Source organism: Cupressus sempervirens, chromosome 2 (genome assembly GCF_028749045.1).
Source record: "Cupressus sempervirens isolate cs-2001-9-10 chromosome 2, ASM2874904v1, whole genome shotgun sequence".
Classification (NCBI taxonomy): domain Eukaryota; kingdom Viridiplantae; phylum Streptophyta; class Pinopsida; order Cupressales; family Cupressaceae; genus Cupressus; species Cupressus sempervirens.
This window is the reverse complement of record NC_143119.1, coordinates 274,901,383-274,916,809: the sequence shown is the minus strand read 5'-3', so window position 1 is coordinate 274,916,809 and position 15,427 is coordinate 274,901,383.

The following is a 15,427-nucleotide window of genomic DNA, read 5'->3' as shown; positions in this document are numbered from 1 at the left end:
TCATCTTTTTCTAGCTCTAGTTTCATGTCTTTACCAAAGATAGAAACAGCCTTGTATAAGAAAATATATATAAAAAATGAATACTAGAAAAAGGGATTACCAACCTTACCCTTGTTGATGCCAATTATCCCATTATGTATCTACTTAGCTAAATAAGATGCAAAATAAAAATGTTAGCTCATACCATACTGCAAAGTTTGAGCAATCATAAAAGCTAAAGACCCTAGGATGTGGTCTTGCTCATCCATGAGAAAGATATTACAAAGGTAAATATAAAGGGCTTATACACTAGGGTTGAAATAATCTTTTAATAAGGCTATTGGTTTTGATATGTCAAAAGTTTAAGATGCTCTACCTTTACAAAATATCTTGTACCGGTCCTCCTCAAAAATATATATTCTATGAGCATCATACCTTAACTACAGATTACCCAAATTAATCTTTTCATGTAAAGAAAGGTTTGGGTTTAGCATAAATGCCAACACACATAATCATTTTTTTGGTTACATATAACCTAAGCTTTATAGAATAAATTGAGCTATTGCAGTGTCAACCAAGCTTTGTAATGTAAACTGAGCTATTGTAGTGTCAAACAAGGTTCTCAATGTAACCCAAGTTGTTGCACCATAAACTGAGCTCAACATTGTTTTCTAAGCCATCAATGTTAACTAATTTCATGCCTACTCCAAAGTTATCAATGTGGATTGTGCAACAACATCAAACAAGTGCTAAATTTTTCCAAGTTCACTAGGTTTTTGAGTGTTAGTCTATCACTCAAGTGGTCTTTAGAACCTGAGTATCAACACTGAGCTAACTCGATCAAGATTGTTGGATGTGGTATTGTAGTTGACTCTATAAGGTAATGATTTGGATTAGTATATATGTAAGATATCTTATCATATCTAAGTGTGTGTTTGTGTGTTTGTATGTGTATCAAGTAAGAAGCATAAGTATGTATGTGAATTAGAAGACTAAAGGCTACAAGAGGTATAAGAAAAAGTATAGTCTCATCCATCACATTAAGGTGATCACTCTACATCAAAGGAATCTCAAATATCAAAATGAGTTGTAGAGTATAGGTTAACTAATAGTTCATCCTAACTGGTGCATCAATCAAATCCTCTAACAAGGTGGACTTAACAGTCTTATGTAGGATCTCCTAACAAAGTACATCATTCATTGTATTGTATAAATCTTTTCACAAGGTGGACCTAATAGTCCTTATTTCTCCTAATAGGGTAGATCATGAGATGTGATCAATTATAACCCTTAATAGGCCAACTTTATTCTAAGTAATAAAGCTTTTGCATATCATCCCCACCCCAATTTACTTTCTATTTGGAACATTTTTGGGTTACTGAATATTGTGTCAAGTGTTATGAATGTTTTATTGCTTTCAATATTTCATGTATGTAATTAAATTAGATTAGCTTCTCCTCTTCTTCTCATAGATTGTAAGGGTGATAATATTGAAGGAGGAGGAGGAGGAGGCAGGGAAAAAATTAACAAGGAAAGCTACAAAGTCCTCTCCTACCTTTTCCCCCAAAAGACCTACCATGTCAAGAAGAAGCTTAGATTTCAAGATGAAGAAGATGATGATGAAGAAAAGAAGTAGATAACATTCAAAAGGTCAACTTGAACCTTTGAATAAAGACTAAGAATATTAATAGAAGGTGGAGGTATGATTGGTTTCAAGTTTCTTAAATATGAAATAAGAAGTAAATAAGAGGAAACGAATATAGAAGAAGCCTTAGTGGGAAAGATGGCTAAATGAAAAATGCTCCCTGAGTGAACTAAGCATTCAAGTTCCAAATATTCTACTTAAGGTAGTGTTATGTCACTGGGATAATGTTGTGATGGTTGCATAAGATATCCATGAAGAAACCTTGAGGAAGATAATGCCAAATCTTTCAAACAAGGAAGTGAAGGAAGAATTGACCAAGCATGAGCAAAAGATAACTCTTAAATTCAATGCATTCCTAATTTTGTTAAATGATATTGAATTCTTTGTGTAATAAATTACAAATTCATGGAAGAACATGTATGGGTTACATGTTATAAAGGCCACTAAGGAAGTTGTACAAGTAGATGATGTGGATGATGATGATGAAGACAAGGATGATCAATGACTCATTAAGGATCTACCTAAGATTTATAATATTCAAGGTTCAGATCCTAAAAATATTGCAAAAAAGGTAATGGCCTCCCTCCCTAATTCTCTGAGAAAATTAATAGTTACGTCAAGCTTAGTGGAGACTGCATCCAAGTCATAGATAATCAGGTTAAGCATAATTCAACATAGCACTCAATTGACTATTGGAGCTATCTTATCAAGTTCTGAGATAAGTATTGTTACAACCATTGCATCTATTGAGATATAAGCTCCACTCATCACAACATCAAGCCAAACCAAGTTATAGCAAGGTATTGTAAGTAGTATTATTATTTTCTCTACAATTAGAAATAATGTTTCTTTTACATGGGTTTCCATAGTAAGTATAATGATAGTTGAAGTCAAGCTTCAACCAAGCACTAAGGATTCAAGTAAAGATAAGGAAATTATTCCTTCATCAATTCCAAATATAAAAGGCAAAGAGATAGAAGTTACTATTGATGAAATTTATCTAGATGAGGATATAGTAATTCTAGGTTGGGATACTTCCAATCTTACTTTTGAAGAAATGGAAACTCTTGGAGAGCCTTGGAAGAAAAGTGCCAAACAATGGAAACTAATAATAGAAAAGAAGAAGAGAAATCAAGTTTTAGAAGATATCAAAGGTATATTTATTGATGCACTTAGTACTCAAATTGATGAAAAGAAAGCTATTTTTGGCCCAACTTGTTGACATAATTCACAAGTTTAATGAAGATTTGAATGGTCAAGAGAAACTATTGCAAAGGGAAAAATAAAAATTTGATAATAAAGTGTTGGAGAAGCTAGTGCAAAAAATTGCCATAGATCAAATGGAACTATCCACCATTCTTATTTATCTTGAGAATATTGTAAATAATGTTTTTTTTGTGTTTCTAAAGTTAAGTGATACTACAAATTTTACCAAGAAAATCAAGGAAATTTTGTGAAAGATTAATAATGATCTAAAGGGAAGTGTACACCAGTTGTCACTTGACCCAAATAGTAGCTCAACACATTTTTTTAAGATCATATATTTGATAGAGTTCGAGGAAGAGTTGTTAAGAGAAGAAGTAAGAATCAAGGCTACACTGGTAGAAACCCAGAGTATGATAATTCCAAAAATGGATGTAATGTAGAAAGACATTGCTCATGCAAAAACATTACTCCATGAAAAGAACTTTTCTATTGTTGATCATATGATGGAGTTATCATTACAAGTTTAGATAGCTTTGCATAGTTCTAAATTTTTGTAGGATAATTGGGATAAAGCAATGTCTCTAATTTTGAAGGTGCATAGTAATTTCCTCTCACATTTTGGTATTACCTTGTAAACATACAATTTTTGCATTCTTGTCAAAAACAATGGGAAAATATATAATATAGCTATAAAAGGGGAAATATAGTTATACATCATGAAGGAGGAAGAAAGAATTTATGTACAACAAAGCTACAATTTAAAAAAAAAAAAAAAAAAAAAACTGTGTAAGTTGAGTATTAGCACAATGGTAAAAACTGAGCTTCAAACCCAAGCATATTGATAGGGGGAGTTTTGACTTATCATTTTCAAGTAGTCAAGAATTTTTGGTATGATAAGTGTTTTTATCACTAATGCCAAAGGGGGAGGTTGTTGACCTTATGGTCAAATTATTTGTCAATTAGTGCAAACACACTTAATCATTTGTTTGGTTATAGTATAGCCCAAGCTTCATAGTACAAACCAAGTTGTTGTAGTGTCAACTAAGCTTCGCAATGTCAACCAAGTTATTGTAGTGTATATCAATCTCAATAGTGTTTGTTGAGTCATCAATGTGAATTGAGTTCACTCCTACCCCAAAGTGATCAATGTGGACCATGCACTAGTGTTAACCAAGTGCCAGAGTTTATCGAGTTCACTATGTTGCTAAGTGTCAGTATATCACCTGAGTGGTCTTTAGAACCTGAGTATCAGAAGTGAGTTGACTTGGTGAAAGATTTTTTAATATGGTTTATTAGTCAACTCCATAAGGGAATTATTTGGATTGGTATATATGTAAGATGTCTTGTCATATCCAAGTATGTGTGTATCAAGTAAGAAGCATAAATATGTATGTTAATTAGAAGACTAAAGGTTACAAGTTGTATAAGAAAAAGGAGAGTCTAATCCATCACATTAAGGTGATCATTCTACATCAAAGGAATCACATGCAAAAAATTGAGTTTCAGAGTAGAGATCAACTACTGGATGATCCTCACAAGTGGATCAGCTGAATCCTCTAACAAGGTGGACTTAATAGTCTTATGCATAATCTCCTAACCAAGTACATACTTCATTATATTGTATAAATCCTTTCACAAGATGGACCTAATAGTCCTTATTGCTCATAACATGGTAGATCACTACAAGTAATTAATTCTAAGCCTTAACAAGATAAATTTATACTGTAATAATAAAGCTTGTGGGTATCATCCTCACCCTAGTTTTACTTTCTATTTCGATGGTTTTTGGATTGCAAAATATTCTGGCAAGTGTTATGAATTTATTACTTTTGGTCTTCCATGCATGCAATTAGATCATATTAACTTATGAAGAATTTATTGGTGAATTGAAGTTAAAGTTTTATTGGTTACTTATTCACCCCTCCCCTCTCAGTTGCCAAGCCCACTATATATTTCCTACAACTATTATCTTGAAAAGTTTGTCACCAGTGTGGTTCTTCATAAATACATTTTTGCCAACATTGTTAATAATTTTTTGTCTGTGAAGACACCTAGGAAAACCAACTTCCCAATGTCAAACTTCCCAACTATTATAAAAATTGTCAACCTTACTAGATCTTAACCATATGAGAAATATAATAAGAAACCACAACAAGATAATCATGCACAACAACAATAGATATGTTAACTAGAAAAACCCTTGATACGAGGGAAAAATCTAGTTGAGATGGTACCTACAAGATGATGTACTAAGATAAATATTCCTTGTTAGAGGATGCACCCTATTAGGATTTAATGAAATACATTAAGTTCATATGAGTCCCTTCTAGGAGTCTTTGAATCCCTGTTAGGATATTCCAAGCCTATTAGGAGTTATACCAACCCAGTTAGGAGTTGTAGAAGGAAGATGTACACATTGTCCAAAAAAAATTAGAGGCAAGACCAATGAACCCACTATCCAAATTATCTCCATGTTATTCCTTGAAAAATAATAGAATTGAATTGTATTGCTCCTTCCTCTTTCTCTATCCTATCAATTGAACCTCTCCTCCTTATGATCTTGTTATCTGATCAAAAACTTTGCATCCAATAACCCCTTAGATTGCTTACTCACATTCACCAAAGACTTTTCTCTTGTTTTTAATTCCTTTAACACTTTTCACTTGATACTTATTAAAAAAAAGTAAACCATCTCTCTTTTATACCATATATTCAAAAAAATTCCTTGAGTCAGCCTTGATGCTTTCCTAATTAATTATAATAAGATAACTAATTAATTCACAATTACAATAGCAATGTAAGCTCACAATCTATACAACTTTTTACATGTGTGATACTAGGTCTTGGGAACTTGCTAACATTACCATTAGAATATCTTCTATCATTAACAAACTGCACATCTCCAAATTATATCTCTATTAGAAAATATAGTGTGATAACAAAAAACCATTTATTAGGTAATCTATCTTAGTACTACTCTTCTGTATATCAAGCATATGTTTTGTATATATGCAACTTATATAATGTTTATTGAAGGTTGTCATCACTTGACAAACAAAGCTTTGGACATATGATCTTGATCTTTGTCTACTACTCTTTTAGTCTTCACAAACTTACTACTATGTTAACATTAATGATGAATATAGTCATGAATGCAACATGTCAATACTCCCACATTCTCTCCAATTCTTGGGATACTCCCCCAAAGAATACCATCAACATTCATGCTAACACTAAACTGGTAGCTTCTCTCCATTTTTTTCTAGCTCTAGTTTCATGTCTCTAGCAAAGACAAAAATACCCTTATTTAAGAACATATACATAAAAAATGAATACCAACAAAAGGGCTTATCAACCTTACCCTTGCTAATGTCAATTACCCCATTATATATCTCTTAAAAAAAATAAGATGGAAAATAAAAAATGGAGCTCATAGCATATTGCAAAATTTGAGCAATCATAAAAAGTAAAGAACTTGAGATGTGGTCTTGCTCATCCATGCCAAAGATTTTTCAAAGGGAAATATGAAGGGAATTTTCCCTAGGGTTGAAATACCTTTTTACTAAGGGCTCTAGGGATGTCACAAGTGTAAGATGCCCTACCTTTTTGAAATACTCTTGTAGTGGTCCTCCTTGAAGATATATTCTTTGGTCATCATACCTTCACTATAGATCATCCAAATTGATCTTTTCATGCAAAGAAAGGTTAGGGTTTAGCATAAATATCTCTCTAATTAAATCAACTATTACCCTAAAAAAGTTATCTCCAGTATGGTTTTTCACAACCCACAAAAAAGGAACATACCTTTTTACCAATATTGTCAGCAAATCATTGTCCATGAAGACACCTAGGACAAACCAACTTCCTAATGTCAAACTCCTAGACATTGCTCAATGGTGTATCATGATTTCTCTATGAAAACTAGTTCCTAAATAATTCCAAACCACCCATTGATGTCTCTACATCTCTCAACCAATTTCCCTTATCATTGAAGCCCTCATTAATTATCAATTTAGGGTTCTTGGGAACCAATTCTTTTCCTTTTTTTGTGTTTCATTGGCATAAAGGGACATTTGTTTAAGAAAATAATCATGTAAATTTCAATGATGATAATCCATCTTTCTAAAAAAGTCTCTTTGGGGAGGCATTTTATCAAATCATGCAATATTTGAAACTAAAAACTCTGCATAGCAATGTCAGGGCACTTACAAATCTTTTAATTTGAGGAAGACAATTTATCCATAATATTTTTCTACATGGAAGCTAAAAATACAAGCACTACTTTATTAGGCTTCAAAGTTGTTTTTCCTGTTTAAGAAGTCATGGAATACATTATATACTTTATGCAAAATTCATTCACACAAGGTTTCCTTGAAACACCATTAGTGCTCCAATAGTCAAATTGTGCATGTTATGATAAGAATTTGAAAACTAGTAGTTGATCTAGGAAAAATCTGATGTCTATGATTCAAACTTTATACTAAATCACTTTTACTTAGTGGGACACATGTCAAGTTCTCAAATTGTTGGTTTGGTTAAAATCTAAACATGTTCATTTTGCAAGATTAGGACAACCCATGATCCTTTTGTATCCGACGATCATAAAACATCCTTGTTTTCTTTTACATTCCTTTTGAGAAATGGGCCCACTAAGACATGCATCATTCTCTTGCTTTCTCTCTTTGGTTAAAAAATTTTCACTTCAATTTTGCAAGAATGTGAGCATGATACATCCTCTAAGACTAGACAATTAAGATCTTTGCATGCTATTGTATTAAAAGACTAGCCCACAGGGACATGTGGAAATTCCTCCCATTCTTCAATTAGGTAAACTTCAAACATCTTTATTTTGCAAGGATGTAATAATCATTGATCTTCTCTTGATTTGACAACTAGGAAGAGTTATTACCATTGTTATTCTTAATGCTCAAAGTGAATAAAAACATGCCATTTGGTACTTTATGCAAATATCATCCCTTTTTAAACTCATAACACAAACTACTCCCACAAGTTCACATGGTACTCCCTCTCTTTCTCACTTTGGTTAAACAAACTTTGTGTTCCTTTTGTGAGGATACGACCACCATGGATCTTCATCTAAATCTATGGTTGAGGAAAGTGCTTGTTCTTTAGGTTGTTGAATTTAATATAGGCACATAGAGACACTTGTTGGCTTCTCATATTGCCACACTTTTTAAATAGTTTGCACCTTCATTATGTGACAACATAAGGATCATCGATCTAAAATTTGATCAATAGTCATGAGAAATGCATATTATTCCATCCTTTGGTTACCTATAAGTACACATGGTGCTCCCTCACATTTTCAATTTCTTTAATCATCATATACTTTTATCTTGTGAGGATGTGACAACCCTTGATCTTCCTTTGAATCAATGATCAAGAAAAAAACTAGGAAAGAAAACTCAGTTTAACTTGGGAAACAATCATGGCATGACAATTGACTAATGATAGAAAAGCACTTTAAGTAGTCTTTTACGGGCCCTCATTGTACATGCATCAAAATCTCATTATGGCACTTTAGTTAAAGTTTGAACATCTTTATTTTATGAGAACACATGAATCATAGATCTTAACAAGATCATAGGGTTGTTAAAAAAAATATTTTTGCATTTATGTGGTCCCACAAGACAGGTGTCACTCCCTCACTTTCTTGCTTTGCTTAAAAATATTACATCTTCAAACTATGATAATTCAACATCCATATATTTTCAAGTAGATCAATGGTTACAATAATAACTCACTCCAAGGCTTAAGAACAAGAAATTTATGGGACATGGGCTAACCACAATAAAACCACAGGTTGAGCAGAGACATGAGTTAGGGAAAATACCATATTTTGCAAATGATTTCAAAATTTAAAAAAGGAAAAACCCTACCAAATAAAATTTAAAGTAATAGTAGGGCTCTTCAAAGTATTTCACTTTAGTATTTAGGGTTTAATTCAAATCTCCCATCCTCAAGAAAGGATATGACCATTAATATTTTTCAAGAATAATATAGAATTTTTTTGAGATAATGGGGCAAAAAAATAGGGCTAATAGTGGCTCTATCTAGTGACAATGAATAGAGCATATTAATACAAGGGTTTTGAATCTCTAGCAATAGTAGACCACATACTTGGAAAAATGACAACATTTTCAAAGAGTAATAGAAAGACACAGGAAAACCAACAAATATATACAAGGAATCACACAGATACAAGGATTTAAAAAATGTGGATAAACCTAAACTATTTCTCATGGAGAGGAAATTACCTTCAACAGAAGTACTTCTTCAAGAATTGTCCTTGAATTGGTAATTCAACAAGATTTCAAGATAATTCCTTTAAAATATATGAATCTTCACTTCATGTGGATTCTATCAAGTATGGGACAAGCCATATTGGATCAAACTTGACATGCTTTCCTTTATCTTCAATCCTTGCATACCACATTAGGATTAGATCTTCGGGCTCAAATTTTCTAGCCATTACCCTCTTATCATATAGGTGCTCTGCACGCAACTTTGCATTCTTGGTAGAAGTCACCTTCCTAATTTCAGGCAATCCTACTAATTAATCCAATTTTTTTCCAGCATGTCATCTATGAAATCATTATCATACATCTAGATATAATTGTATAGGTCTATCAAGTTATTTTGAGACATTCTTGCTTGGATTTCATACACTAGATCAAAAAGTGAAACACCTATTACTTTCTTAACTATCACTCTATCAACCCAAACTTCCAAGTGAAGCTTGGAATCCCATGCCTTCTTATTTTCATCTAGTTTCCTCTTAATGATATTCAATAGACTCTTAATGACCTATCCAACCATAGATTAGATAGAGTGACAAAGGGAAGTTCTAGTAGGGAAAGTACCACGATGAGAGTATTACTATCAAAATACTACATATGGCTTAGACAACTGAACATGAGAAAGAATAAGAGGTACAATTTAAAAGATTAGGTGCAATGATGTATAGCATATAGCATATGAACCTTGCTAAGTTCAATGAAGCATGTAATCATCCATTAAATATGTATGTCACTAAATTGGTTCTAGCCATGTATTTATAGATGTACATGATCAATTTACTCCTCAAATATTAAATATATCTTTATGTTACAATAATTTTATCTCTTTATATTACGTAAGCCATAGATTTTTTATATGCCAATGGGATTATTCAAAGGTAGATAAAGCCTAAAAAGCCACTGCTTATTGAAGATCAAAAACTTGTCAAGTTGATTGATTTTGGCCTTGCAAGGCAATAATTTCTAATAGAGACAATGACTATGAAAACAAGAAAATATATTTGGAAGAATCTAAAGATAGACAATACTCTAACTTTAAGACATGATAGAATATGCAATATCTTTGAAGCAAGTGACAGTTAACCTTCCTAAAGACTTACCTGATGATCTATAATATTCTATAGTATAACTGGGATGAGGACCCAAACATCAAGCCAAGCTTTGGAAAAATCAACTAAATGTTTAATATCTTCTTGTGTACTCTTCTTTGACATCTACATCATGTAATATTGTCAATAAGTAGTATTGAGTCTCTGAATGGATTGTCTAATTTTAGGTTGTTAAGAGGAAGTTCATCAAAAGATGGCAGCATAGCTGCAACAATAGGGGGAAAGAGGCAATTTTCATGTTTTGGTCAATTATTTTTATTCAAAAGTCACATCCCCTAATGCTAGTCAATTCAATTAGATTCTTGAGCTATTTACATGTATATCTATAAATTCTATATTGGGAAATCATAGAACACATATTTAGGCTTTGGAAATTGCTATCAAGATTAAACTATGTAGTTTTTGAGTCAAACTCTTTGATCCATATTTAATGAGTAGTGGTTTACACAAACCCATCTCTTGTGAGAATGAATGGAACACTTCACACACATTTAATCTAGGTGATGCTCATAGAGGTGAAGCACTAGATCCAATGGATGTTAAGTGTTCCATTTATTGTCATGGTAGATGAGTTTGTGTAAACAATTACTCATGAAATATGGGTCAATGAATTTGACTAAGAAACTACACAGTTTAGTCCTAATAGCAATATCACAATTTGACTTGTTGTGGAAAATACCTCATACATATTTTTGGACATCATCTATGTCTCCATATTCTATGGTAACTCTATAAGAGGTACTACACCTCTACTAAAATAGTTAGAGTTGAAAGAAATTGTGGAGCCTTCTACTTTCTATTGTATCAAGAGATTTAAAATTTATCAAAGCTTGAGAGTCATCGTGATTTGTGAATGTAAAAGTGGAATGTTGTCTAGTTATTGAGCTATAATCATATAATAAACTTTTGGACTATTTGAAAATGCTATGCAAACATGTATGAACCACAAGTAACTCTATCTTTTATTGAACTATATTCCCTTTTCCTCCTAAAAATGGCAAGATGAAAAATAGTTCTTGAAATTGTTTAAAGTGAATGAATACAATCAAACACATTCTTACAAAACATAATATATAGAAACCATTGAAATTATCAAACATTCTACTAACAATATGTAATGCCCCACCTAGAGATCCTTTGAACAAGGGCAAATAAAAGCCAATACATATTTTTTCAAGGTATTTAGCATGGATTCAAATGATCACCATCACGAAACTAATATAAAGATCACAACAAATGACTTAACCAAACAATCTAGGTAACCAATGATCTCCAAGTGTCACTACATACCAACATAAAGATGAACCAGCCAAGAAGGTCAAACAACCAAGAACACTAATATCTATACTGTTAGGACCTAGGAAGGGGAGCAACCAAATAGGGTCTCCAAAAAACCCTTCATGACTCATCCGACAAGTTTGAGAATGCTTTCTATATGCCCAAGAAGGTTTCCTCATAGGACACGTGTGATACTTTTCCAGTATCATATGATATTATTCAATAGTACTAGGAAATATGTTTCCAATATCAAGTGATACTTTTTAGAGCTATTGTGTAATACTTTCCAATATCGCTCGATATACTTTACTACTAGCATGTAATACTTTACTAGTGTTCTACAATAGAAATTACTGCTATCATGCCATACTTTCTAGTATCGCATGATATTTCTTCCTATAGTCATGTAATACTTTTGTAGTGTTTCCCAATGTCACCTAGGTTTAGAAGGAAAAAATCCAACAACAATTCTAGAAGGAAGATAGAGTTAGAACCTACACATAGGGAAGTACCAAAAGCACTTTAATTGAGGTGCAAACACTCGAAGGCATAAAGAGATAAAATACATCTAACGTCTAATCCACCACACCTAATCCATAACATCTAATGTAATCATGTAAACATCAACATCACAATGAACATACATGAGCATAAATCAAATATCACAAAAAGGAAAGCACCAAACTCAAAACAATTGTTCTCATTTCCTCTCATCCATAACAATATCATTAAACCTCAAATGCCCTAGTCATCCCCCAAGCATGAATCTCAAATTTTTAATGAGATAGTTGGACTTGTATCATGAGATCATTGTTACCAATGCTATCAATAACCACATAAGGGAAAAATACATCCAATCATGCTAATCTATAAATAAAAAAACAATCCAAAGTTATGGTAACGAATCTCATCTAAACCATAAGATCCAATATCATAATAAAGAATGCATCAAACAACAACTAATATTATGTAAACATGAAATCAAATGCATCCAAATTAAAACATAAATCACAAGGAAACATACTCTAGATACACCAAAGTACCAAGAAAATACCCAGCATCAGCCTCAAATGGGAAATAGATCATCTCTATACACAAGTTCCCAATAGTGGTATTGGTAGCTATGCCTCCCAACCACATGGTACTCATAGGCCCATTTTGGCCATGTTGAGGAGATAATAATCTGACTACAAACATGCAACATAATCATCCATCCATAGCTAACACTTATGCCAAATAGTACAAAGGACTAAAACCAAGAGCATGAGACAATGCAATATAATATGTCCTGGGTACACACTCTATGGGTCTACTATGTAGGGACTCTAGTGGAGAAAAAAGAGCTTGGTGCTCCCAAGCTTAGCATCATTATAGATCATTCCCCTCGATACTATGTTATGAGGCCAATGTATTATGTCCCTAGATGAGTTGTGTGGACAATGTATTTTCTGATCTTTGTTAATTACCCATGAATTTATATCATTATCACTTAATTATAAACTTCTTCATGTATACGTCACAAGGAACACTACCTCAGGTTATGAGAGAAGCCCCTCCACTAACCTTACCTTACACACTCATGGTTATCATATGATGAGTGCCTATAAGCAATACAGTTTTCCAACCTAACCCAATGAATATAACTCAACTAAAATACATCCAAAAGCCCAATTCTCACAAGAACCTGACAAGTGCATGCTCACATTCTCATGTGTGGGTACACCAACTGCATGATGATCAAAACTCTAAATAAGTCAAACAAAAAAATGGGTGAAAACCCCAATGGCATGGAAAATGAGACGATGCCAAAACACCAAAAAATAAAACATCTTGGAATTTGATAGAATGAAAAACCCACTACTGAAATCTGCCCAACATCACACTTTTCAAATGAAATCATGGTCTTAGACACTTCACCAAAATCTAGCAACATAACAATGCTTAAACTAGAATTTCTAATTTCTTACGAAATAGAAATGCTCACCCTCATCCAATCAGGTGATATGAATGCATAAAAATGGAGAAAACTAGTTCACCACTCCCTAACATTTAACGATAAAAAATAGAAACTGAAATAGAATAAAACCAATTAAACTCAAAATCCCTACCTCGTAGCCAAGAGGAAAAAATGAGAAATACCATCATAAATTAATAGGGATGCCGAATCAGATAAAACCTTCGGCATAGCAATGAAATCTCAATACAAATCCAATGAGATTGACCTCGCAATGGTCCACCAAGCCAAACTCTCGCAATGAACAAAACACTAATTTCTCACAAGAGGGTTTTGGAGGAATTTTCTCCAAAACTCTCAAATAAAAAAGTGAGAAGTGAGAATAAACTTAGTTTAAGCCAAAATATGCACTTTTACAAAGTGACATATTAATTAGATTATTTCAATTTAAAAAATTAATTGGCTCCCTTAACCCAAATTAAATTAGTCGGCAATAAAATAAAGATTAAATCAAGTAACTAAAATCCTTTTAACCCATTAAACATAATGTAATTTACTATTTTTCGCGACCAATGCATATCCTAAATGCACAGACACACTCATAGGTCTAATCAAATAATGCATTATGAATCTAGATTTACCTATTACCAGAGGATTAAAATAATAATATAGATACATCGCCTATACAAGGATGATATTGGCTCAATATGAAAAGTTTGGTCAATAACTTGTTGTGCCACTATTGAGGATATAAGTCATGCACAATAAATGAACACAATCAAGTGTAGATACCCAATAATAATAGCCAAAGTGATAATATGCAAAACCACCTAATTAAAGCATCTAATCAATTTCATTTAAATAATCATTTAAATAACCCATTTTGTATGAATAACTAAAATGAATAATGTAAATATCCATAGCACATAACCAATGAATCCAACATGGACAATTCATCTCTAATTATTTAAGCATTTAATAATGGAATTAATAACAATTTTTCAACAACATAAAAGGACACCTAAAACACATAAGTGAACATGGTCAATTACATGACTAATCACTACTATAGAACATAGTCAAGTATAGCGGGGTAATAATATACAATACTATCTCTCCACACATCTTTAGGTAATCATGAAATAACATCATGATACCACATAAATCCTAGTAATTATTGGCACAAGCCTTAGTGAAACCATCTAACACATCATAATCTCATAAATCAGCCATAAGCATAATCAATCAAACTGATACAATAACATAAATCTAATCACCTGAAGGGTGTAAACCACTCACGGTCCTAATCATGATCACTCACCAAAAAAATCATCAACTTTGACTTACATAAATCAAATGGGAGAGTCAGTACAAATATTACCCAATGAGATGATATTTCAGAAGGTGCTAGACAATAGAAATTGAAGATTATATTGTTGTGCACAAGCTATTAGAAACAACATTGCATGATCTTGTTGTAGCTTCCAAATGGAGATTGTGTTATGGAGACTTGTTTCCTTTTTTAAACTGATGGAGAAGAGGAGGTATCTTTTATTCTCGGCCAAATCAAGGGTACTAAGGAGAATAGCTTAAATGGAGAGAATCACATATCAAATTCAAGTGGGAGATGAAAGCCAAATATTGGTACTTAACACAAAAGAAAGAAATCAACTAGCCCATGATAGTTCTAGATTAACAGTGTTTGAGAGAAAATATCCCGATGAACGTGAAGTTTTACTAATACAAATTAATGAAACTCCTTTACTTACACAATTTAAGGAAGGCAATACAATTATGGGGATAGTAAACAACCCTATTGTGAAGGATGAGATTGAAAGTAGAAGCATCATGCACAATAAAGGAAAGGAGGAGCTTCCAATAGGGAACATTTCTGCATATGGTGGGACCATAGATCAAAATTCATTAGGAAAGAACT